The sequence below is a fragment of the Saccostrea echinata genome, unplaced genomic scaffold, assembly GCF_033153115.1.
Source record: "Saccostrea echinata isolate AGI-Se365-2 ecotype Australia unplaced genomic scaffold, CSIRO_AGI_Sech_v1 ptg000016l, whole genome shotgun sequence".
NCBI classification, from domain to species: Eukaryota; Metazoa; Mollusca; class Bivalvia; order Ostreida; family Ostreidae; genus Saccostrea; species Saccostrea echinata.
Window position 1 is genome coordinate 25,390,504 of NW_026889765.1, and position 26,048 is coordinate 25,416,551.

Here is a 26,048-nt window from a genome sequence, read left to right on the forward strand (position 1 = left end):
GCGACCCAGAGTGTGGAGCTAAACTGTTGAAAGAGGTTCGATGTAAACTTAACACAGAAGAAAAAGAGATTTTAGACCGTGATATCACTGAAGAAGAAATCTATAAAGCTATTATGTTATTAAAAATTAATAAATCACCAGGGGAAGACGGTATTACTTCAAATTTCTACCAAATTTATTGGGATGTCATTAAAGACGAATTTATTAAAGTAATTAAATATATTTTCAATAACAGTTTATTGTGCGAGTCACAAACAAAGGGTATGTTATCCCTAAAACATAAAGGGGGAGAACGCGAAGTTATAACGAATTGGAGACCTCTGACAATGTTAAATACAGACTACAAAATAATAGCAAAAATACTTGCTGAGAGATTAAAAACAGTCTTACCAAAACTAATACACCCTGATCAAAAAGGTTTTGTAAGGGGAAGGGATATAAGTGATGCCAACAGATTAATTCAAGATATTATTGATTTTGCAGATAATGAAGATTTAGAAGGCGCAATAATATTTCTTGATCAACAAAAAGCATTTGATAGATTAGAATGGGAATGGCTAGATTCTACCTTGAAAAAATTTAATTTTGGAAATAAATACTGTAACTGGATAAAAATGTTGTTAAGAAATGCCAAAACTTGCATTAAAACAAATGGGTTCCTATCCAAATATTTTACAATATCAAGGTCAGCAAGACAAGGTTGTCCTATAGCTCCCTTGTTATATGTATTACAAATAGAGCCGTTGGCTTGTGCCATACGCCAAAATTCAAACATTAAAGGTATACGTATTCCGAACAATATCCAGCATATTGAATGCAAAATCAATATGTTTGCGGATGATACACAACTTTTTAATAAGGATGAAGAATCTATAGAAGAATCCTTTAAAGTTTTAGAAATATATGAAAAGGCATCAGGAGCAAAAATAAATTTTGCTAAAACAAAGGGTTTATACATTGGGAGATCAAAGGGTAAAAAACCTAAATTTAATAAAATACAGTGGACATCAACAAATGTTAAAACTTTAGGTGTGAACCATGGATATGATATTGACATAAAAGCTATTTGGATGGAAAAAATAGAAAAAATTACCAATTGTCTTCATGTTTGGAAAACTAGAAATTTAACATTTAAAGGAAAAACATTAATAATAAAAAACCTAGTAATTCCTATTATTGGATATGAAATTGAAATGAGAGGCATACCAAATATTTATAGTAAAAAGATAAATGACATTATCTGGTCTTATATATGGGATCAGAAAGTAAACAAAGTAGATAGGAATGTTTGCTGCCTCAGTAAAGCTGAGGGAGGATTGGACATGGTTAACTTATTTACATTTATTAAAAGTAAGCTAATTAAAACAATATACAAAATTATGCACTCTGAACTTGAAAACTGGAATGCTATTGGTAAACTCTGGTTACAAAGTAAAGACTTACATCCAAAACAGGAATATTTTTTATGCACCTGTTCTGACCTCTCCAACATTTCTCTAAATAAACTTTCTACATTTTATAAAAATGCATTATTATCATACAGTGAATTCAGATCGAATTTTCAACCAGAAAGCAAAGATGAAATTTTAAAGTGCCAGATTTTTGGAAATAAATATATACAATTTCGAGGTAAAAGTCTATATATAGAGTCTTTCATTAAATGTGGCTTACACACTATTGATGATATTTGGGATAAAGATAGTAAGTTTTTCAAGACCAATGCATACGTATTTACAAAACTTCTTGATAAAAGAAGTTGGGTTTTTGAATATAGCAAGATAAAAGCTGCCATACCTAAAAATTATATTGATATTCTTGCAGGGAGAAATACTGCAAATACCGGTGATAAAGAAATAAATAACTATTTTGTGTTGTTTGATAATTTCTTAATTGTTAGGAAAACAAATAAGTTCATAAATTTTGATGACATAAAAATCAAAGACCTACAAAGAGTGTTAAACAAAAATGTTACTCCCAAATCTCAAGAAAAATGGGAGAATCTGCTACAAATTGACATTACATGGGAAAGAATTTGGGGGTCAATTTACGAAGCTAAATTAAAACAAAAAATTCAAGAATTCCAATGGAAATGTTTGCATAACATCTTATACACTGAGGAAAAACTACGTATAATGGGTTTATCAAATGGCAAATGCCTTTTTTGTAAAGCAAATACTGAGAGCCAGAAGCATTTATTTTTTGAATGTAAACACGTCAAACCAGTTTTAGAATTGGTACAAAGAATAATTTTACTAATACCTGTAAAGGATTCAATCAATTTTGATGCATGTACTGTTCTACTGGGATTTGCCAGTGAACCGAAAAACGTTCGAATATGTGTTAACACTTTGATTTATATATATAAGTGGTCAATATGGAAAACAAGAAACAGTATCAAGTATGAAAATAAAAAAATAACTACCTCATTGCTCCAAAAAGCATTCACGAAAGAAATGAAATTAATTTTTCAATTGTTAAAAAATGATAAACGCAATTTTAAGGGAGATATGAATTTAACGTTAACTGTATTAACAGAATTCGAGAAACTGTTACCTGTTTTCCACAATCCAGATTTAAGTTAAGCTCCATGTATGTTTTCCCATTTATTCAATATATTGCAATACATTCATGAATCGCACCGGATTGCAAATACGAACAAGAAATTTAGAACCAAAATTGATTCCGGATAAATATTCTCTGTTTTTTGGGGGGGGGGGGTTTATATGTTATACAATTTAATTAATATACATATTGAATGTATGATATGAATACATTATGTGAGACATTGTATTAAGATTTAGATATTTAGCATCCTGCGTGGTGCTGTAGGGATTATTATTATATATTGTTATAGAGGGAGCTTAGTCAGGGCCCCATCCCTGGTAGCTGCCCTATATATCATCTTTAATGTTATAGGTCTGGGAAATAAATGTGAAAAAAGAAAAAAAAAAATAAGAAAAAAAAAACAGCTCAAAGGTGTGTTTCTTTATAAAATATCAAAGTTCACATAAAAAAGCTATGATTTACTTCTACAATAGGGAAAAAATAACATACAATGGGTTTATATATATTGATGAAATAGAAAGAAGGGTACATATATACCAGACTAACAAAACATATAACAAGTTTTTTTGTTGATAAGATTTTTTGCAATATACTTAGTAATATTTTGAAAAAAGCAAATAAATTAAATATCGTATTAAGTTCTTTGTAATTTTAAGTTTTTCAAAAACTAAGCTAAGATATTGTTAACAAATTTGTTTTGTGTTTCTTACAGCTAATAATTCCTTTCTATCCATTTCCTGAAAAAGTCTCATTCAAAGCCAAAATTCAGTTGCTTATGACAATTTTGAAATGCCTTTCCAAAAGAAATAACATTTAAGAAGTGAATTATTTTTAAGCAACAAAAAGGTTTGCTACTGTGAAATGAATGCGGACAGTTAATTATAGAAGTTTGTTGTTAATTACAAGAATAAACCCATTCGCTTAAATGATTTCTTTCCACAATACACAAATTCATATTACATAATTTTAAAGTGCAAATCGAAACATCTAGGCCATAATTAGAAAAATGAAATAGTCCCCCAAAGAAATCATTGTTGTATTTTCTCTAATAATACGCCTATTGCCTCAGTTTCCAAAAAGCTGTCGATCAATCCAAAAAAAGAACAAAGACAATTAAGTGCGTTTCATTTAAGCACAAAAGTTGACCCTGTCTCTTTATATGACATGTCCGTTTTGTGCCCTTCCTAAATCATAATATTGTTTTACATTACTGCAAGCGTTTTACTTCTTCATTCTCAGAAATTGACGCTTTAATTTGAAGTTTGAAGTCAGCTTGGTATTATCAGATTTGAATGTGGTCATATTTTAGCTCAAAAATAAACACATGTATGTATTGAAAATAGATCATTTATCTGTACTGGTATGAATTAAGTATCTAATGAAATATTTTCATTAAACTACTAATTTATCCATAATGTCTTTGATTCATGGAGCTTCTTTTCTTCTCCTTTCTTCCTGAACTCAGTGTGTGTATGTATAATATAGCAGTTACTACAAGCTCCACCTGTCTATGCTGCTGTCTTTTATAATTTATACCAGAGACATATAATAGATATTATATGTCTCTGATTATGGGTAAATACATGTACATATCCCAATAACTTATTTACGATCACTCAATCAATTAGAGGAAAAGTGTTATGTGTTTTACAAAAAATATATTTCTAGTGAATTTAATGATTCAAGATTAAAAAAAAAATTTCGCTTTAATTTAAATGAGCTAGTGCAATGACCAGAAAAAAGGAAGATAATTTATGTAAATTGATTTTTTTTTTTTAAATTTTCAATCGTTATTATTGGTTTACATACGGTTCAATTTTTCTAGTGAGAATTAAACTTTAATGTTAAGAAGAATGACCTCAAGACCCTGACTTTTTCAACGATAAACTATTTTTCTTTCAGTGTTAGTTGTTTCTTTTTTCTCCTACATTTGAGCTAACTCTTTTTACTTGGGACTAGTGATTTTATTGCTGCCTGTAGTCCGTGGGCTAGTGCTTGATTTTTTAAATTGCATACCCCTAAAAAAGAAAAAAAAAACAAGATGTGTTTGTGAAACACTGATGCCCCCGTACCCATTCAGATTTTGAAGCTTACGCTAATTTCGTCATGTGCAAAACGTCTTGTATAAAACGACCTAAATGCTCTCAAGGTGTATATTAGTTTTGCCGGTATGAAATTATTCAAATAATAATAATTCCACTAGCTATAATTTGCTAGTGGTCAAAAAAGTTAATTTCGATCCTTGTAATCATTGGACGAAAAACTGTCAAGTTATACCAAGAGTGCAGAGATGAGTTGTTTTTTTTTCGTAATGTGATTGATAATGAATACCCAGCTTTTCTTACCTTGTCTGAAAAACAACCTTGAATGTGATATGGAAGCTTCCATGACCCCCTTTTTTTTATAAATATTGAAATTTTAAATAAGAGGGACCTCTAATACATGTATTTATACAGTATATAGCTAGTCTTGGAGGATATAAACTAATTTATACTAAAAAAGACACAGTCAATTCTATTTTGTATTTTAAGCAACTTCTTTCCCCGATTTACATGCATATATTGTAACAAAAAGTGTGTTTAGGAGGACCAGCCTTTTCAGTTTGGGAATTATGTGGGGCGCAATCCCACCCCCCCCCCCCCCCCATACTACGTGCCTGAAGTGCTTCCAAGAATGTCGAAAAAGTAAGAGAAATGGGATTGATACAAAACAGTAGTACATGTACTGGAATATTTTTAACAAGGTGCTCTTTGGTTCTACCGATCTCTTGAAAATATTATATTTTCCACATTAATATTTAATTTACAGTGAATGACATTGCTTAAAACGTGTACACATGTAGTAACGCCATTGCCGAGTGAACTCGATGAAGCCCACTCGATTTAGTTGCACCTACAGCTCTGAATTGAGACCCCACTCCCCACCTCCTCATCTCCATCCCCTATGCAGCACTGTCTTCTTATTAATATTTAATCGATTCAGCACAAAAAAAAACCCATTGGATTAAAAACCTACCCTTATAAAAATTTACTGTAGTAAACTATAGTTTTTTTAAAAACAGAAAGTTAGCCAGGAGCATATTATTCCATGCTTTGTGATGAGCAAGGGTTTCCTTTTAATACGGTGACAAGAGTGTAGGCCAGTACCCGTAAATGGGCTTCACTAAGTAAAGAATCGGCAAAAGGAAGAAGACATCATGATCTGTACTGGTTTTCATTTCATGAAAAAAAAACACACGGTATAATAGAAGAAACGAGAAAGGCCCTGAAATTGATTGAAAAGTAAAATTGTAAACGACTTTAAAACTGTACATGAAGATGTATTTTTAAACTCATTCCTAATATTATCATCGCAAGCGAGTTTCCTCCGCGGGGGGGGGGGGGGGGGGGGTAGATGTATTAGTATCTTGTTTTGCTCTTGCTACGTGTATAAAGTGTACAGGCCATTTACTCTGCGTCGTAGAGCAGCATTGAGGCATTTTTGTCGCAAACACTTCAAGACAACTTTCCTAGTTAAAACTGTTCGCAAGTTCCTTCGTCGTCTACAACGACGGAAAACAGACCAATCTATAAAGAGAGGCAGTCTCATCAATCTATCACTGACTAGAGAGTGTGCATGAAGAAGCGCGCCCTCTGGTACGTTGTAAGAGAGTATGAATTTCTTTAGAACGACTAGTATTCGTCTAACTATTTTTCCCAGAATTTCAATTTACGCAAGCGCTCCCTACGTAACTAGTCAGCCCGTGGGTTAACTAATAAATTATCAAACAGTGGCATGTCTTAGATATTCTTTAAAATGTAATATTTGGTTATGACATTTGAGAAAGTCAATTGTACATCTTAATTGTGTAATGAAGTATCGCAACTATGTCGCTCCTTAATGACGAAAACGTTTAGCACTTCTCTCGCTTATACGTTCCGTTGATATTGATTGATTTAGTCAAGCAAGCTTTTTGAAAAGCTATAACTTGTCATAAGTAAAATTGATGCAAAGCAACCATCAAATCGGCCGCAAACATGTTTAGCATTTTAAAGTATGTCCATATATGTGAAAGAGTTCTAAAAAAATAATAAACGATACATTTTTCTTGCAGCACTATAGTTTTACTTTTCTGTGCATTTTTTTTTTTAAAAATACTTTTATTAATGTTTGATGAATCGTTTAATATAAACCAAAAATTAATTAATTCATGAATATTGAAAGAGTGATATTTTTTAAAAAAAAATAACATTTTCAATCATGCTGGTCTAATTTTAGATCCATTCTGACAATACGTTAGCTCTACCTCTCATGCATATTTTTATCAATCTAATGTTTAATCAAGGGCAGGTAAGCGAAAATTCTCTTTATTTGGAAAGCAGTAAGGACAAAGAACACAGAATTAATTAACTATATCACAGTCTAAAATCACTTTGATATTTGAATTCTGGTCCAAATTGACAAAGTTCTTTAATAAATAAACAAAATGAAATTAAGTCATCCTTTTTTACGATGAAAGATGACTATATATTACTTTTATATCAAATAAAATAAATGTTTACGTAACAGAATATTTACATAAAAGATTATGCAATTAAAGTTCTATGGGTTAAGTAATTATTTTTATGCTTATTATAGAGTATACACATGTTTTTGCTCCTCTGCACAAACACAAGACAAATGTTCAAATAAATTGGTATTTTTAACCTTTTCAAATATTTTTAATTTTCAGAATGTTGTAGCAAATATGCTATAAGGACATTTTTAAATTTGAAAAGAATATAAAATGATGTTTTAAAAAGTTATTATAATTAAAATCTTCAACGCAAATAATCTGTCGCAGATCAATAAGGATACAATGAAACGTCCGAGTGATACTACTGAGTACATGTATTATATATAGAGTATATACATGTAAAGGTAACTCTTTTAATTAGTCCATAGTACAAATACAAGTGCATGAAAATGCATCGGGATTATCTGTATTAGATGACTTAATTGATATAATTTGTGACATAAATGTGTATTATATGCATACGTTGGAGATGCACATTATTCAGATATTTATTCAGTTTTTATGTTCGTATTTTAAAAATTGTGGAGTAAATTTTTTCCATCCCAGTAAACAACACATAATTTGTTTTATAACATATTCAAAAGATTTTCAAATGCAATTTTTGTCCCTCAGTTTTTATTACCCCCACCCCCTTATTTTCCATTTCCAATTCTAAATTTCCCTCATATTTTCCAATTTCAGTTCTGAAATTATGTGAATATAAATATATATTCTTGCTCAAAACCTTTTAAAAAAAAAATAATTATATATATATATATATATATATATATATATATATATATATATATATATATATATATATATATATATATATATATATATATATATATATATATATATATATATATATATATATATATATATATATATATATATACATGTGTGTGTGTATATATATATATATATATATATATATATATATATATATATATATATATATATATATATATATATATATATATATATTTCAATGTTAAAATAAATTATCGTCAAACTATGCTGTAAGTTTTTACCCGACACAGAACCTTAAAACAATTTATGGTAATAAATGGTTTATGTATGTTGCCAGGTGTTCTCCTATGAGTATTACCATTTTTAGCTCAGGATTTTACATAATACAATACCAATATAGACTGGAATACGCATGCGCATTTATATTCCCTGTTTGGAAAGGGTTTCTTTGTAAACAGCACGATATAGTCTGATATGGTGGCATGAATGATAACGTTGAATGATAAATTAAAAGTAAACTATCCCTTTTTACAAAAATCTGATAACTAAGATAAAAATATAACAACTCTGTTGTTTTCTTGTTTTATTAAGGTATTAAGATATTAATTGTTATCTCACAAGTATTCAGAATACATTTTAAAGCAATAAAAAAATAATATTTATTGGCAACCTGTTATTGCTTTCACTTGTCAGATAATCGTAAAATTTTTGTCCAATTCATAAGAATGTTTTACTTTAGAGTATTGAAATTTTTCTAACATCTTTTTTTTTAAGGAAAAAGCAAAGATGTCTGGTCAACTTACCAACTAGGTGGAGGAAGAAAAGAAAATTGTTAAAAGGGATTTAAAGGGGAGAAAAAGACTTAAAGTTTATAATATAATGATTTGATGGTAGATTGTTTCCTTGTTTACAATTGTTTTGATAAATTCTCTTATTGAAATAATTTAATTAAATATATATAAATAAACATATATGTTAATATTAATATACAAAGCTTGTGGATTTCAGCAAAATTTTTAATTGATAAAGAGTAATGTCGATGAAAAAAACATGATGAAATCCACAATTTCGCGATAAAAAGACACATTTAGACTATAATTATAAGAATAACAATAAGACATCAATATAGATAAATTTGAAGATTTACACAGCTACATGTTTCTCTGAAATAACACCAAAATGGTGTTTTACATTTAACTTCTGTAAAAAGGTAGGCAGGTCTAATATGGATAGGCAGATCTAAAAACATACATGTAGTGTAAACGAGTACTTTCATGTAATTCTTTGAAGAGAAAAAAAATTTTTTCAATGTTTTGAGTATATACAATGGTGTATATGTATTGATTTTGGTAGATTTATCAATACATTCTTTATGCAAAATTCTTTGCACATTTTTTTTTCTGTCAGCACATTTCATGTTGCAAAATTGATATGGTTTAAGAAATTTAAAGTTCTTAATGTACATTTCCACACAACTCATTTTGTACAAAGTCTATTCTAAGTTTTGTAGATTTCTGCAAATTATGAAATGGTTCCTGTCTAAGCGACTCTCGATAAGACTGTAAAGCCCCGTGTAAGTCTCCAACAACCTGCTGACAAATTCCTTGTATCAGCCAGGATATTTGTCGAGATTTTAAAGGCACGTATGATCCATCATCGTAGATCAGCAGTGTCTGTAAGTCTGTAAGTGACTGTTTATACTGAGATGTATTACCTAGTCTATAGTGGGATAATACAGACAACATTTCTACTAATACATATGGTTGAATAAGTAAATTACTATCAGGCAATTGTTCTAATGTTAATTCATCAATAAAGCGTATCTTAGAATTAAGTTTGATGGGCACTGCCCAAGTATTTTTCATTCTCCTAGACAAAGACAGACCACTTACATATTCCCTGTATCTGTTTCTGTGTACAGAACAGTAATTAAAAACGTAGGGCTCTGATAATCTTCGTTTAGTTAAATTAGTTACATAAAGTGCTTCATTATATCTCCTTGTTCTATAGTAAAACAAACCTAAATACAATGCATGTGAGATAGTTCCCAATTGTGATACCAGTTTCAAAATATTGCAAAGCATTCTGTCCAAAGAGTACACATATTTTTGTTTGAAATATGAAGTACTGTTTACAATCAGGAAGGCTGCATGAATAAAACATTCACATGTCCAGTAGTGTAATGTTAATGATTGGTATGATGACCGTGACGAATTTACCAACGTGTCTACAGATTTTAAAAATGAAAAAGCAGATTTCGATCCAAAGAGAGAAGGATTAAATTTGAATACTTCGAATAAGATACAAAGATCATTACATACAATATCGGTACAATGTCCTCCAGGCGAGGCTAATGACAGATCGTAAAGGGCTGGCTCAAGGATAGATCTGAGTGTCGGACTAACGAGTAAACAGGACACGCCATGTCTGTAATACCGGTCGAGTTGTTCTAGAAGAGATTCACGTGCAACACCGACAATTTTGTTCAAAAACATATTGTTCTGAGGAATAAAAAAATTGGCGAATTTACCACGATACACACAGAGAATGATATATTTAAAACATTTCCAAAAGCATTCCAGTAAATTGTTAGGACACCACCTCAAATGTCCAACTTGTATTAACCAGAACATTGTAGTCTTCATGAAGTAAGAACACAAAAGTGGTTCCTCCACGTTGTTATTGATCACTTCTTTGAGAAATATTTTAAGGAACGCATAACATATAAATTGAGTATGATTCATGGTGTACACTAGTTTTTGCTCGGCAAGAGAGAAGGACAATCTCCACTCTAGATCATTTCTACTGGTAGTACATTTACTCCCAATAGCCACACAGTGATAACCATTGTTTAAAATGTCTCTAAGTACACTTGCAGGGGGCCATTCGTGCCTAAGGCATCTTTTTATCCAGTGTTTGGTAGCATTTGGCCAATATTTGCAGCAAAAACAATATGCATGATCAAATTGAACGGATCCTTGAGTGTTCCCACTCAAACAAGGACCATGAACAGATACATTTTTGTAACCCAAAACATGCGTAATGCAAGAAGAAGCTTGTAATAATACCTGTGTACATAAAAGACTTGATACATAAGTTCTATCATTGAATGGAATGAGTGACAATCTGTTGGGAACACAAAGTGGCTGTGTAAGGAGCTGTAGTCGAACAAAACCTGGCGATGTATCTGTGTCCTCCATGAGTATAATATTATGATGGATTGACGGATTGTAATCTCTAAGCTGAGATATGTCGTGTATTAGTTTATCACAACAAAACCAAAACATGTAGTCCATGTCAGATGAATCAAACCTGAATCCCTCCCTAAAACTACCGCTAAGCATAGTTCTTACTGTACATATAAGTTTTCTTTTATCAGTATTCCATGAATGTACAAAATTTGTAGGTGGTAGCATGTCCTCCACGTCCCACACGTCCCTTCTGATGGTCACCTTGCTTGGTGTCCCTATCTCCATCTTACCACTCAGACCAAAATACAGAACTTCTGAGAGATGGAGAATTTGATCCATCCTGTAAATTATGGATGAGGAATTCTTATTATATAAAGCATAAAAACTAAAATAGTAAACTGGTAACTTCTCTTTATAATACTATGAAAATAAATAGGTATCTTCAAAGGTGCGTATCCCAAACTAAACTGATAATTAGTATTGTTTAATCTTGTTACGATGAAAAATGAAATAATTTAAGTACTTTTATATGTAATAAAATAAATGTATAAGTTATAGAATTTTAAAATGTAAAGAGATACACAGTTTAAACTTCTACGGATTAAGGATTTATTTTTATGAGTTGTATACAGAGTGTATGCATGTGTATGCTCCGGCCTCCTCACAAGCACATTATTATATTTTAAATCATTTTTGAAAAGGATTTGTTCATATGATTTGGGCTTTTTGGGCTTTTTAAGTTTTCAAAAACATTTTCAATTTTTAGATTGTTCTCGAAAATATACTGAAACGCAAAAGAAACGCAACATCCTATTTTAGCGGAAAATATTATATATAGGATAAGATTTTGTATCTAAAAAGTAAGGACATCTTCAACTTTGTAAATATCGGTAATTTAACGGTTGAATGATTTTCATACCATTAACGGAAGTTAAGTTTGATTCCGCTTAAAAGAAATCAAAAATTGCATGTTTAACAAAATATTTGGCAATAATATGGGGTTTAAAGAATTTGTATCTGTTCTTCATAAGTAATGAAGCAATGTTACGAAAAATAAATTCTCCTTTCTTTTCCGTAAGCGATGCCAAGGCTTCCTGAAAATGACTTAAGTACGCATTTCCATTGCTCTAGCTGGAAAATATCAAAATAAAGGTGATGGAGAGTTAGAGATGCAACACATCACGCCTCAACAGGATCTTACGTATCATTAGCATAAATGATAGTCCTTGGACCGGAAGTCCAAGGGTTACTACACTGCGCTTGGCTAGAGAAAATTCGACCTCATCATCTGAAAAACAGGCATTTAAAAATGGCAAAGAATATTTCTTTCGCTCAGATCTCGAGATTGATGAACCTACTGCATCGTAGAAATCAATCTGTAATTGTTGTACATGGCAGTCTTGCACGCTGTAGTTGAATGGCCGGGGTGGGGGGTGGGGTTGTTTTAACATTCATGTGTTACTTTCTAAGTTAAAATATTATAATTTAACATTTTTATCAAATCTCTGATGTTTATAAATCGAGTTTTACCTCACTGTATTTATTTTTGAAAATCATTAGATATTAAATTCAAATATTTATAGAGTACTGCTTGTTGCGTTTTAGTATATTTTATGATTACATTTTCAGTTGTTTTTTAAAAGAATGTGAAATATATATATATTAGGGATGTCAAATCGGTCAATTTTTGATAATCGGTTACTCGGACGTTTTTCCAATGGAGTACCCGGGTACTCGGTAAAAATGAAAATACAAGTGTGTTAATTTTATTGAGGCCCGTTAAGCTCTGTTAAACCCAGAGGCTGATTTTATCACGTTTATCAATGTATATAAACAATCGAGTCCAACGCAGCTATGTTAAGGCTTCCCGAAGCTTTAAAATGCGCTCAAAACATAATATGTCATTGCGAGGTCGGTTTTGGTTTTAATTTATAAGTATTGAACTTTAGTATTTCCAATTTATATAAAGGGTTTCCTCGGCTATATATTAGCATATTTGTTATGATATCACATGACTTTGTTGATCACGTGACGGTCATTTATAATTTTTGAAGTGTTTCATATAAATCGCTTCGGCGCAGCTGATTAACACAAAAATTATTAACATTTTGTTATATAAATAAACTCATTGTATCCTTGTGTATCCGAAATGTGCTTGGGAAAAGTCATAGTATTACTTGGATACAAAATATTTCCTTAGAATTTCAACTTACCTACAAATTTGAGGGTATTTTCCACACAATATCGTAATCTGTATTAAAACAAAGCCAACACACATTTTTCCCAAGCAAGATTCAGTTAGAGAACAACCTCTTCTTACAGATTTCCACAAAAATTCTCAGATTAATCCTCATTAATCACCTGCGCCAGACTCTTTTATACACACAAAATAAATTCTACCTCCAACCACGGGTATAAAACAGAGTACATTTCAAAAGTATATTTTTCATAAGCATTTTGAACATGATGAAATTCAGTCAAGGGTAGGTAAGCGGTGTATTTTTAAAATATTCGGACATATAAGACTTAAAAAACCTTGAACGACTCGTGAATTTTGCAATAGCTATCTAACATTTTACATGCAGTTTGAAATAAAGTGTAAAGTTCATGACACTCTCCCCGTCATAACACCTCAAGTTTGCAGTGACCTGACGTCATTTTCAATTATGACGTCATATTTTCGTCGTCCAGAGTTGTGAAGGCACAGAGTGCACTGTCATATTCTACGGGAAGCCTTAACCTACCTGCAAAGGGAAATGATTTTTGGTAGTAAATTTATTTATCAAATAAACACAAAAGACGCAATACGTCAAATGGTTTACAATTCTTGTTTAGAATCTATTCCATCAACGCAAATGGAGGACGCAGGTTTGTGATGATTGGACTAGCGAAAGGGAAGGAACGTACGTTGTTGGGATCGCTAGTCTAATTATTATTTCCTATGTTAGTTGTTTTCCCCGTATACACTAAACTTACTACGCAAAATGACTTTCAACATTTTTTGAATCTTCAGTTATTTCTAAATATTTCTTCAATTTTGAAGTGGGTAGCGGCATTTCTATGCATAATCTCAATGACCGTGTAGTGTAGAGCAGCGCCGCGAGAATTCCATCGGCATCGAAAGGAAGTTTTTTGACTTGCCTAGATAGCTGAGTGGTCTAGCGCGCTGTTCCTGTACTGCTAGGAGACAGATTCCGTAGGTCGAAAGTTCAACCCCGGGCTGGGGCGGAAGTGGGTTTCCCTATAAAAGTGAATTTCTTTGTGCTTTCTATATTAATATAATTTCTTCACTTAGGGCAGTTATGTTAGTTTAACAGTTGTTGTAAAATGTGCTTTTTTGCTGCATATATATATATATATATATATATATATATATATATATATATATATATATATATATATATATATATATATATATATATATATATATATATATATATGCAGCAAAATTATAATTAGTCTTAATTCAGAAGGACACATTGAAATCTTCCGAGTGAATACAACTACATAAAGATATATATATATATATATATATATATATATATATATATATATATATATATATATATATATATATATATATATATATATATATATATATATATATATATCTTAATGTCTAGTTGAAGGCCATTGCAAGTGTTTTCTTCTTCTCATGTAGAAGTTTTTGAATGAATTATGCTTCAAATGAATTTAAAAACAGATCGGCTGATAAAAGTTGTACCTCGATCGCATTTTATTTAAGAAATAAAATAAATAAGTTCGCGTTTTCGTGAATGTTGCAGGATAACATCCGAGGTCGAGAAATGTTGTTTGAAGATAGAAGCCGAGGCGTTAGTCGAGGCTTTTATATTTGAAACAACATTTCAAGACCGAGATTATCCTGCATCATTTACGACAACAAGGACGTTATTTCTATTCTACTAACAGTTTTACAATACGGTTGTACGTTTGCTCTATAGAGAAACAAATAAGTTCACCATGTCGCGATTACGCTGTTCTATTTAACACCAGAGGGCCAATTTGTTTGTTTACTTGTGTATCGATTGCACAGAATGCAGACGATTTGAGCTTTTGTAGGGTTAAAAATATCCTTTAATTTTTTTTTTAATTTGTTTGTAACATATATTGATTAATTTTTATGAATGTAAAATAATAAAATCAGTTGTCTATTTCATTGCTTTATCAATAAAATCAAGGAGTGTAAATGGGGGGGGGGTCGTAGAACAGCCCAACTCAGCTATAAAAACCGACGTTTATCAGTTGTTTTAGGCAATACATACTCTTTAGATTGCGAAAGACGACACATCAATATGGTCTAAATAAGTATTAGATTCTACAGTGAAATATTCATTTCAACTGTAGAGGATATGTGTTTTTGATCTGATAATTTTTTGGTGAAGTTGGTGACTTTTTGGAGAATAAAATCCGATGCATTTCTTTGATCTCGGCAATAACTGTAGTAGAATTCCTTATAATCGTGATCCTTAAATCCGTAAAAGGAACATAGTGAAAACTTGCTTAGGGGATTCATAAAAAATTCCTTATAACTTAGTTTCTTTATTACCAAGTTTAATTGTATAAAAAAGACTTAAAATAAATTTTAGAAACCCGATCCGTTTCTTGAGTCATGTACAACATCCACGATGCATGCATATATTTGATGGATTTCAATGCTGGTGTCTTTTTCTTTTTATAGTATATGCCACTGAGGGTTAGTCATCACTTGTATATGTAATTACTTCGATCCTTGGCCTTCAACCTAGGTGCAATCGATAGATTTTTTTGATCTTTAGGTACCGAGTTCGATTCTCGTTCATTGAGTTAAAACTCAGATGTTTACATCTATTTTTTTTCTTTCCAGAAACCTTTGAAACCTAAGCGAAAAATAGATTATTTATCAATAAGTTATTTAATGAAATAAAGGAAGCAAATGTTTAAAAGACTATATTTACAAAACAATATTTGAAGAATATAAGTTTTCGTGAACTTTCAGAATTGAGAAGTGTCTTTTCTAAGATCGGGGGATTTTACTCGCCTTGTAAGCCTCCATTTTTTAAGAAAATATCAAACTAACTGCAATGTATTAAAGCAGTTCTTTAGACAAATCAGACATAGCATTTCCGTATCAACGCAACTAACACGCAAACCAAGTATCGCACAAACACAAACAATGGTAGCATATTTCATCAAATTCTATAATTATTTATATCTGTTTAACTTCTTTTAAGTAATAAATGTTTCTCTTGTGATTATGTATGCAATTTTTTTTTTCCAATATTGTTTAAATCAAAATAATATTATCAAAAAGCATCTTATCTTATCTGCTTAGGGATTTTTTTTTCAATTTCATACGAGTGAAAAAACATTCTTTTAACTGAAATGTTTAACAGTAAATATATTTCGGTAGATTTGAAAATATCAGCACAAATAAAGGTATTTTTCATCCATGACACCAAAAAAAAAGTTTGATAACGTATAACATTTTTGATATAGGAAATACTTATATTCCTGCATAATACCTGTCTTGTAAACATAGCTTCAGATCTTCATCAACCTGTTAAATTGATTTTAATTCCACAATCAAATCATTTTACATTCATTTCTTAGTTACTAAGAGGGAGCAGGACCTTAAGCTGAAAAAAATCTTTCCATCATTCTTTTTATATTTTATATATAACAAACTTAAAATGTTCTACTTATCTTAAATTATTTTTTATCACATTTCTTGACTTATTTAAGAGACATCGCCACACAAATACATGTATAGCTTTGTACCGTGTGTGTATGAAATTTTGGTTCTTCGAGTTTACGGGCCCAGTACCGAGTCTATAGCGGATATTTCTAAAAGCAAATAGAAAGATATATATAAGGAGATGTATTTCTTCAAATATATTACAATATGAATTGAGTTTAATATTCTTAAACAAGATAATTATTCCACAGTGCACGTGGATTGAATAATTTACAAAATTTTCGAGACAACTTTGGCTAAAGTTTTTTTTTTTTTTTTTTTTTTTTTTTTTTTTTTTGCTAAAGAAAAAGCATTTGTCGAATAATTCTGTCAATCAATAATTTGAAATTTACGTCTGAAATGAAGTCCTTTATTTCAATAATTAACTGCAGAAATATCGAAAGGTGAAACTTACCCCAATATTGCACATGACATCGTTAAAACGACATTTATAACACGTTCACTGGGATATAACTAGTCGACATATGAATGGAAGCAACTATTGTTAATTGAAAATATGTCGTCGATATAACTAAATGTCGAGTTTAAGGCACACCAAGTATTTTCTTCTTCTGATGTATGTTTTGAATACATTTTGCTTCATATGAATACAAAAAGGTCTGCTAATAATGGATTTTATTCAAAAATCAAATAATTTTACATTTTTTCTGTTAGCTATTTAGTGCCTATGAATATTCTCAGACTACATGTAGAGAACAGGAAATACATGATTTTCTTTCGTGTCTGTTTATACAATGTACATATGACAATGTATACAACAGTAGATATCAACAACCAGTCCACGGTGAAGAACTTTTTCAGAAGTTTTATTTATCCTTCTGAATTTGCTATGTGGTAACTTTTTCATAACAGATACGATTTTAGGAATAAAATACAAAAATTTCAAAAAATCAGTTAAATTGAGCTTCTCTAATTTTAGCAAATGCACGAAATCCTTTAATGCCTGGGTAAGACTTGAGCCTTCCTTAGAAGCATTGCAATATAGATAAGATCATAAAATACGGAATTGTGTAACATTCTTGATTTGTATTTTCTCTCTCTTACTGTATTTTGGATCTAATAATCAATGTTCACATTAAAATGATTGATTTATTGATTGTTTGTTGTTTAACGTCCCTCTCGAGAATTTTTCACTCATATGGAAACGCCACCACTTGCCGGTGGAGGGCTACAGATTTCGACCTATACTCGGCACTCAGGGCCATAGAGCAGTGAGGGATCTTTTTCGTGCCATAACCTACTGCGACACGAGACCTCGATTTATACGGCCTCATCAAAAGGACCGGTCTCCACATCCCACAGTGGATCAAGTCCTTACTCCGCGACTCTAGAGCAGACGCTATAACCACTGCGCCACGCGGGCGACCACATTTAAATGAAGTAAGTCTGGAAGACTATGTAGGCATACTACATAATAATTTCAGATTATTGAATGTACACTATACTAACAAGATTTATGAGGCTCGGATACCACTGCAGGACGTAGGGACCGGTCTTTCTCGTTAACGAAGGTCCCCTGTCGCAGTAGGTGATTGCATGAAAAAGATCCCTCACTTCTTACTGGCCTCCCGAGCTATCCAACGGCAAGTTGTGGCGTTACAATATGAGTGAAAAGTTATCGAAAGGGACTTTATACAAACAAAACAAAAACAGAATCCATGATGTTCAGTTAATGATTATCTATATTGAATGATATTTAAAATATATATGTTTAGAAAAATACGGTCGAAATGTTAACTAAAAAAGACATTTTATAGTCTGCCACCAAAATACAAACACATTATGCTGAAGAAGTAATTTTGATATGAGTTAATCGAAAACCAAACAGTGAAATTCTTTGTATTCTTATATATATTTTCCAAAACTTGATTAAAACAAATGTTAACAAGTAATCTTAGTATTCCTTAAATCCGATAATTATTTACGATCCTTTTCCTTATGAACAACGAATTCTTTAAAAAATAATATCATTTTCAAGCAAACTTCGGTTACTATATCATAACTTTTAAATAATATTCCCAAAACATTTACATCTTATAGGAGATGGTAAATTTTTAAATAAAAAAATGTATGGAGAAAAAAAAAATGTGAAGATAACGAAAATTTACATGCTCAAAGAAATGAATGTGGGCAATTATGGTAGAGGAAAATCTTGCTGTTAATAACAAGAATAAACCCACCTGCTTAATTGTTTCTTTTCGAAATAAATTCATAAATTCAAATTACGTTATTTTATAGTGATACATAAAAATATCCAGGCTATAAATAAATAAATAAGGAAATTCCTCCAAAACAATTCTTTCTCGTACTTTCTATATTACTTAATAAGTTGGCAAAGTGGCTAAGTTTCCAAGAAGCTGTCAATCAATCTTTACAATAACAATGGAAATTTAGTGTGTTAGCACCAAAATGGGTCCTGACTTGCAATTTGACATGTACACTTTGTGCTCTATGTAAATTATATCATTGTTTTTAGATTATTGCAACCATTTCTTCATTCTCAGAAAAATACACTTGAATTTGACGTTTGAAATCTTGGTATAATCGTTTCATCAAGTTTGAACGGGCTCATATTGATTCATCAGAAAATAAGGACATGTATGAATTGGAAAAAAAGAATATTTATCCGTACTGTCGTTTGATTAATACCAAAAAAATGTATTCTTTAAATTTTCAATTTGTTTATTATGTTTATTTATTGGAGCTTATTTCTTTCTTCCCAGACTTAGTATGTGAAGTATCCTTAAATAGCAGTGAGCTCCTTATATGTGTACATTTAATATATTATAGGCTTCTTTACTTTATCAAGATTATTCATGTAAAATACTGCTAGGATATTCTAAATTCATGATATTTGAAGGTTGAGAATAAAATGTACTTATATGAATTATATATTTAACTTGTTGAACATATTTTCATTCTGAATTGATTTTCTTTCTGCCATTCAGTTTTTAAAACTAATTTTTTGCATTTAAGTCATCTTGTGTACAAGGGAACATGCAAGTCTGTGTGTTGTTACACCATTGATTTTTTATTCTTCCTGGTAATGATTTTCACTACTGCATAAAATATGAAGTTATTCATATCAATTAAAAAAAAAATCACCATCTCTCTCCTGCTTTTGATATGCACATTTTACAAAAACAGATGGTAAGCTATGGAAACCAAATAAAACAAACATAAATTCTTAATTTACTCATGTAAAATGTTCTTTCCGCTCCTTCTTTTTTCAAATCTCAGTACATGAAGTATCGATAATTAACAATAATTATGGGTTTCGTATGTCTATGCTTACGATTGTCTTTGACATATAATTAGCTTATATTATCAGTAAATTTTGTTGTAATGTTTTTCTCCAGGCAATTTAAAGTCAATAAAACATATATGCATATTTGTATATAACAATAATTCACCAGTAACTTTTGCTATTTGTTCAAGACGATTTATGAAATTTTAAATTCCATGGATTTTTTTGAATAATCTTACATAAATGTGTTCATCGTGAATTGAATTGACTTGAAGAAAACAGTTATAATAAAGTATTGACTCATGAAAAAGTGTACATATAATGCTTTTTGATAGATTATTAAGGTAGTATTTTCTTTAGAGGATCTTGTTCAATTGTATAGCATCAATTTTCCCTGACATTTAAAATTTCTTTGAAAATGATAAGCATAATGATTTCATTTGATGAAAAACAAGTGAAAAAAAAACATATTAAATAATTAATAATATTTTTTTTTTCATTTTTGCATTCTCTTAGTTCAAATATCTTCTGTTCGTCTTAATTTTCTGTTCATCCCTCTGGTCTAAATCTTTTGAATGATCGGAGAAGGTCAGAAATAAATTATACATCTGTATATATATATATTTAATTTCTAATTGTGCATTTTCTTCTGTTTAAACATATCTTCTTAATATTAATTTTCTTCTACCGCCTTTCCTTCCGATTTTCCCCCTCGCTATCTTGTTTTTTTTTCCGTATTCAGACGAAAGTCAGTTATCAAAATTCTATAGGGACTTTGCCCCTAAATTTGCGCATTTTCCTCCCTCTAAATATATTTTCTTTATCTTAATTTCATTTCGACTGTAATTTATTTTCGTTTCAGTCTTGTTTTTCCATGATTGGACGAATGTCAAGTATTTTTATATTCTTGGGGATTTTTTTTTTTTCAATTGCTATATTTTATCACCCATTTAAAGATATTTACTTTACTACAATTTTTTCTCACCCGTTCGGTTTTACCATTTTTCATTTTCCCACGTTAGTTATTCCAAGCATTAAAGACATTTCAGATTCTATATAATGTAACTTTTTCCACGAACAACACATTCCTTTTTATTTTGTTTTTATTCACTTTTCGTTTGGTTTTCCGGCTGTCATTATTATTTCAAAACCTCCGGTAGACAAAATTTTGTGAGTACAAGAGTATGCATGGTCGTATAACCACGCTGTTCATCTTTTAATCTAAATAAAAGTATGTAGTTCTTAACATACCCATATACTGAGTAACTGACCCAATAACCCAATAAGAAACAACTCTTCGATTGATGTAGCATGTAAACCACAACTTCACAAATTACTTCGCAAGTTGCTATGGTCACACATTTTAAACACGAGACAACCTTTAGTATATCACCTCCAAGCATTTGCAAATTTCTTAATATTAAAAAGATAGAAGAGAAGTCCAAAAAAGTAGAAAAGAAAGAGAGAAGAACGTTGATTCTGAAGAGGAGAGTCACCAGAAACACTTCAAATCGCAACCTGAAAGGTGAATCTTTGATTATCTCTACCTTCATTGTTCATGGATATTTCTATCATTTTTTTAGTCACAATTCGAAAAGCCTTATATTGGTTTACCTCACAATCGCCTTCCTGTACTGCATGTTTATTAATAACAATGACCTTGTCAGCAAATACAGCCTATCATTAAGTCAAATGCTGACTAACGTTTTTCATACTAATTGTTAGGCCATTATTTACACACTGAATTATCGACGGATTTTTCCGTTATTTCTCCGATCATGACAAGGAGTACACCGGTCGGCAGAGGATGCTCACTTCTCCATGGCACCTGATCCCACCTCTGATGTTTTTGGAGGTCCGTGTTTGCTCTGCTCCCGATTTGAATCGTTTTAATAGACTTTGAGCTTGAATACTATTCGGTATCTCCACATTTCATTGTTTATTCTTTTATAAGTGTCATTTTATACACAAGGTACATTGAGTCTGCAACAAAAAGCTGATCCACTGTTGTACTTATTTTAACCTCTGCAGGTTAATTTGATCTCCAGTGATTTATATGAAACATGACGCACTCAGAAACATCATGTGAATGGTCAGGGTTAAAATCTAAGATCTGAATAAAAACTTTTAAAATAAATTTTAGGATATACGCATACACAGGATGGTGAAAAGGTCTAATCCCTTCTGTAGAAATGGCCTTTTGGTAAATTTTATGTCATTCTAACCTCTTTCCAGTCCAGTCAATACAATGAAAGATATTTGGAAATAACCTCTCTTATCTACAATCTTAAACATACATGTATTTTATTTTCAAAACCCAATGGTTTAAAATGGGTTGGTTGAGAACATCGACCAGTTTTGAAAATGTAATATGTTTAAATGGTTAATTCCCACAATTAAATCGTGATCCTTTTATTAAGTGTATCCTTCCGATGATAGATACACATGATTAAGATATTGTTAATTAATTAGGGAAAGCATTTGCAAATGCATGTGTTAACATTTCGAAAAATATCTTGAAGTTGTCTTGAAAATTTATCCAGGTGATAAAAAATACAGTGTAGATTTATTTTTTCGTTGCCTCTGACAGATCCAGTTTTACCATACACAGTTGTGATGTCTAAAAATTGTAAGTTGCAGTGTGAATAAACTTCTAAGCGACACAGACTCTGACGGGGAAACAAGACCAAAACTGGCCTGGTTACAAGAGGAAGGGGACACCCCACGTCTTCTCCTTGTCATTAACGCGAAAAACGGGAAAATATAGATTATGCAGGGCCTAAATAATGGCCTAACAAATCAACAATTTACAAAACTTTTAATTCAAGGAACAATATGTGAATGCTGAAATAGAATTTTCATCTTTTATTTAATTACCTACGTGAATAAGACACAATTCTAAAATTATTGAAAATAGAAGAAAAACAGCTCGAAGGTGTGTTTCTTTATAAAATATCAAAGTTCACAAAAAAAAAACTATGATTTACTTCTACAAATAGGAAAAAAAATAACATACAATGGGTTTATATATATTGATGGACTAGAAAGAAGGGTGCATACATGTATATATAAGACTAACAAAACATATAACAAGTTTTTTGTTGATCAGATTTTTTGCAATATACTTAGTAATATTTTGAAATAAGTAAATAAATTCAATATCGTATTGTCAAGTTCTTTGTAATTTTAAATTTTTAAAAAACTAAGTTGAAGATATTGTTAACAAATTTGTTTGGTGTTTCTTACAGCTAATAGTTCCTTTCTATCTATTTCCTGAAAAATTCTCATTCAAAGCCAAAATTCAGTTGCTAATTACAATTTTGAAATGTCAATGCCCCCCAAAGATTAACAACTAAGAAGTTAATCATTTTTAAGCAACAAAAAAGTTTGTTACTGTGAAATGAATTCGGACAGTTAATTATAGAAGTTTGTTGTTAATTACAAGAATAAAGCCATTCGCTTAATTGATTTCTTTTCATAATACATAAATTCTTATATTATTTTATAGTGACAAACCGAAACGTCAAGGCCATAATTAGAGAAATTAAATAGCCCCCCCCCCCCCTCGAAAAATCATTGTTGTATTTTCTCTAGTAATGCGTCTTTTGCCTCAGTTTCCAAAAAGTTGTCGATCAATCTAAAAAAAAAAAAAACAGAGGCAATTAAGTGCGTTTCATTTGACACCAAAGTTGACCCTGTCTCCTTATTTGACATGTCCGTTTTGTGCCTTTTCTTAATCATAATATTGTTTTAAATTACTGCAAGCTTTTTCTTTCTTCATTCTCAGAAATTGATGCTTTAATTTGACGTTTGAAGTCAGCTTGGTATTATCGGATTTGAATGTGGTCATATTTTTAGCTCAAAAATAAACACATGTATGAACTGAAAACACATTATTTATCTGTACTGGCATGAATTAAGTATCTAATGAAATACTTCCTTTAAACTACTAATTTATCCATAATGTCTTTGATTAATGGAGCTTCTTTTTTTTCTCCCTTCTTCCTGAACTCAGTGTGTGTGTGTAAAATATAGCAGTTACTACAAGCTCCACCTGTCTATGCTGCTGTCTTTTATAATTTATACATAATGAGCATTTATACTACATCAAAATTATGCATGTAAAATGTTACCAGAATATTAACAATTCATGATATTTCTGAGTTGGGAAAAATTTCAATAAATGTAATATTTGTTTAACAGTCCTTCTCCTAACTAATGGAAACGTCTATGAACTCTGATTTCAGTGCATATCTACATGCATATTATCTTCCGAGCGATGTCCGAATTAGTCATGCATCTGAACGACCGAATACTCAAGTTTACAAAACATACATTCAAAGTAAAGAATAGATTCAAATGTGACAGAGTATAATACCTTTGAGCAGTATTTTATGAATCTTTTTTAAATTTACTTTTGGACCACATCAAAATATGCATTTTTGGTGAATTTGTTTAAAATATCGTACTCAAGAATATTAATGTTAAAAAAACAACACTTAAAATTTTAAAATGCATTAGATAGAGATCTTTTATTTTTGCAAATTTCTACATTTTATTACGAAAAACATTGTTCCTTCTTTTCTCTTTTCCTTATTTTGGTTAATTCTGGAACGTCAGGCATTAAAGATTCTGCATATTTTATTCATCATGTACTTTTTTCCATTGAGAACTTTCTTCCTTTTCCACATTTTTTTCATTTTGAATTGCTCTTCTGAAGTCAACTGTTATATGTTTGACAACAGACATTTATATATTAAAAAGCCTAGATTTGTAATTAAAAGTTTAATGCTAAATATCTTTAGACAGATTATTTATTTAGTATTTTCCTAAACAATCTTCTATCTTACCTATTGTGACCTTTTTCTGATATCTTTTTTTCTTTGAAAGTGATTAGAATAATGATTTCATATGATGAAAAACAAATGACAAAAAAAAAAAAACCGCAACAATAAAAATGTATTAATCCATTTTACAACAAAAATGTTCAGTTTAAGTATTATTTTAGTTTAAAACTTTTTCGCATTTCGTATTTCTTTTCCCCTGATATTGACTTTTTTCAGTGATCGGGCAGAGGTCGGAAGTTAAGTTTATTTAGCTTTTTTTCCCCTAATTTTGCATTTTCTTCCGTTTAAACAAATTCTTTATCTTAGTATTCTTTCAACCGCCCTTTCTCTGAAAATTTATTTTTTTCCTCTCCATCTAAGTTTTTCCCATAATCAGACGAACGTCAGAAATTCGTTAGGGATTTTTTCCTTCTAAATTTGCACATTTTTGTCCCTGTAAACATATTTTCGTTGTCTTAATTTTATTTTGACTACAATGTACATGTATTTTCTTTTCACTATCATGGTTTTTCCTTGATCAGACGATTATAAGAAATTAAATACGATTATATATTCTGCAGGATTTTTTCCTAATTGTTACATTCAGTTTTTTTCTTTTAAACATATTTTCTTCATCTTTTCTCCAACAGTTTAGATTTAGCAGACTTCACATTTCCATTTTAGTTTTCACCCAAGCACTAAAGAAATTGTAAATTCTAATATTTTTGCATTTTTTTTCTATGTACACATCATATCCCTTTATTCTAACTTTCATACATTTTCCCTCAGACTGATTTTCTGACAGTTTTTATTTAGTTCAATTCTACCTGTATAAAGATAAAATTTTGTGCGTGCATGCATGATTGAATAAAAACCATACTGTTCTTCTTTTAAAATAAATGATTGTAGTCTTTCTTTCTATTCCTCTGATTCAGAAAGAACAATATATTTGCATTTATTCATTTATTAAATTCATTCATCTAATCTTTGTATTGAAAAAAAAGCAGAGAAACCAATTGTATTTGCCACCCCACCCTCCTCCCACTGGAAATCCTTGATATTTTTATGATACTTCTACAAAACAATTATCCTTGATATGTAGAGTTTAATATTGATTTCATGTTGCTTATTATCCGATGCGAGACAAATCCATAGATGTAAGGTGTAAATCACTATG

General features: G+C 30.6%; 1 protein-coding gene and 1 pseudogene across 1 annotated transcript in view; one reads left to right on the forward strand and one right to left on the reverse strand.

Moving 5' to 3' along the window:
• Positions 1 to 26,048, reverse strand: part of LOC133188593 (RRP12-like protein) — a 387,635-nt gene that overhangs the window by 126,740 nt on the left and 234,847 nt on the right. The window lies entirely within an intron of this gene.
• Positions 26,008 to 26,048, forward strand: part of LOC133188251 (RRP12-like protein) — a 28,993-nt pseudogene continuing 28,952 nt past the window's right edge.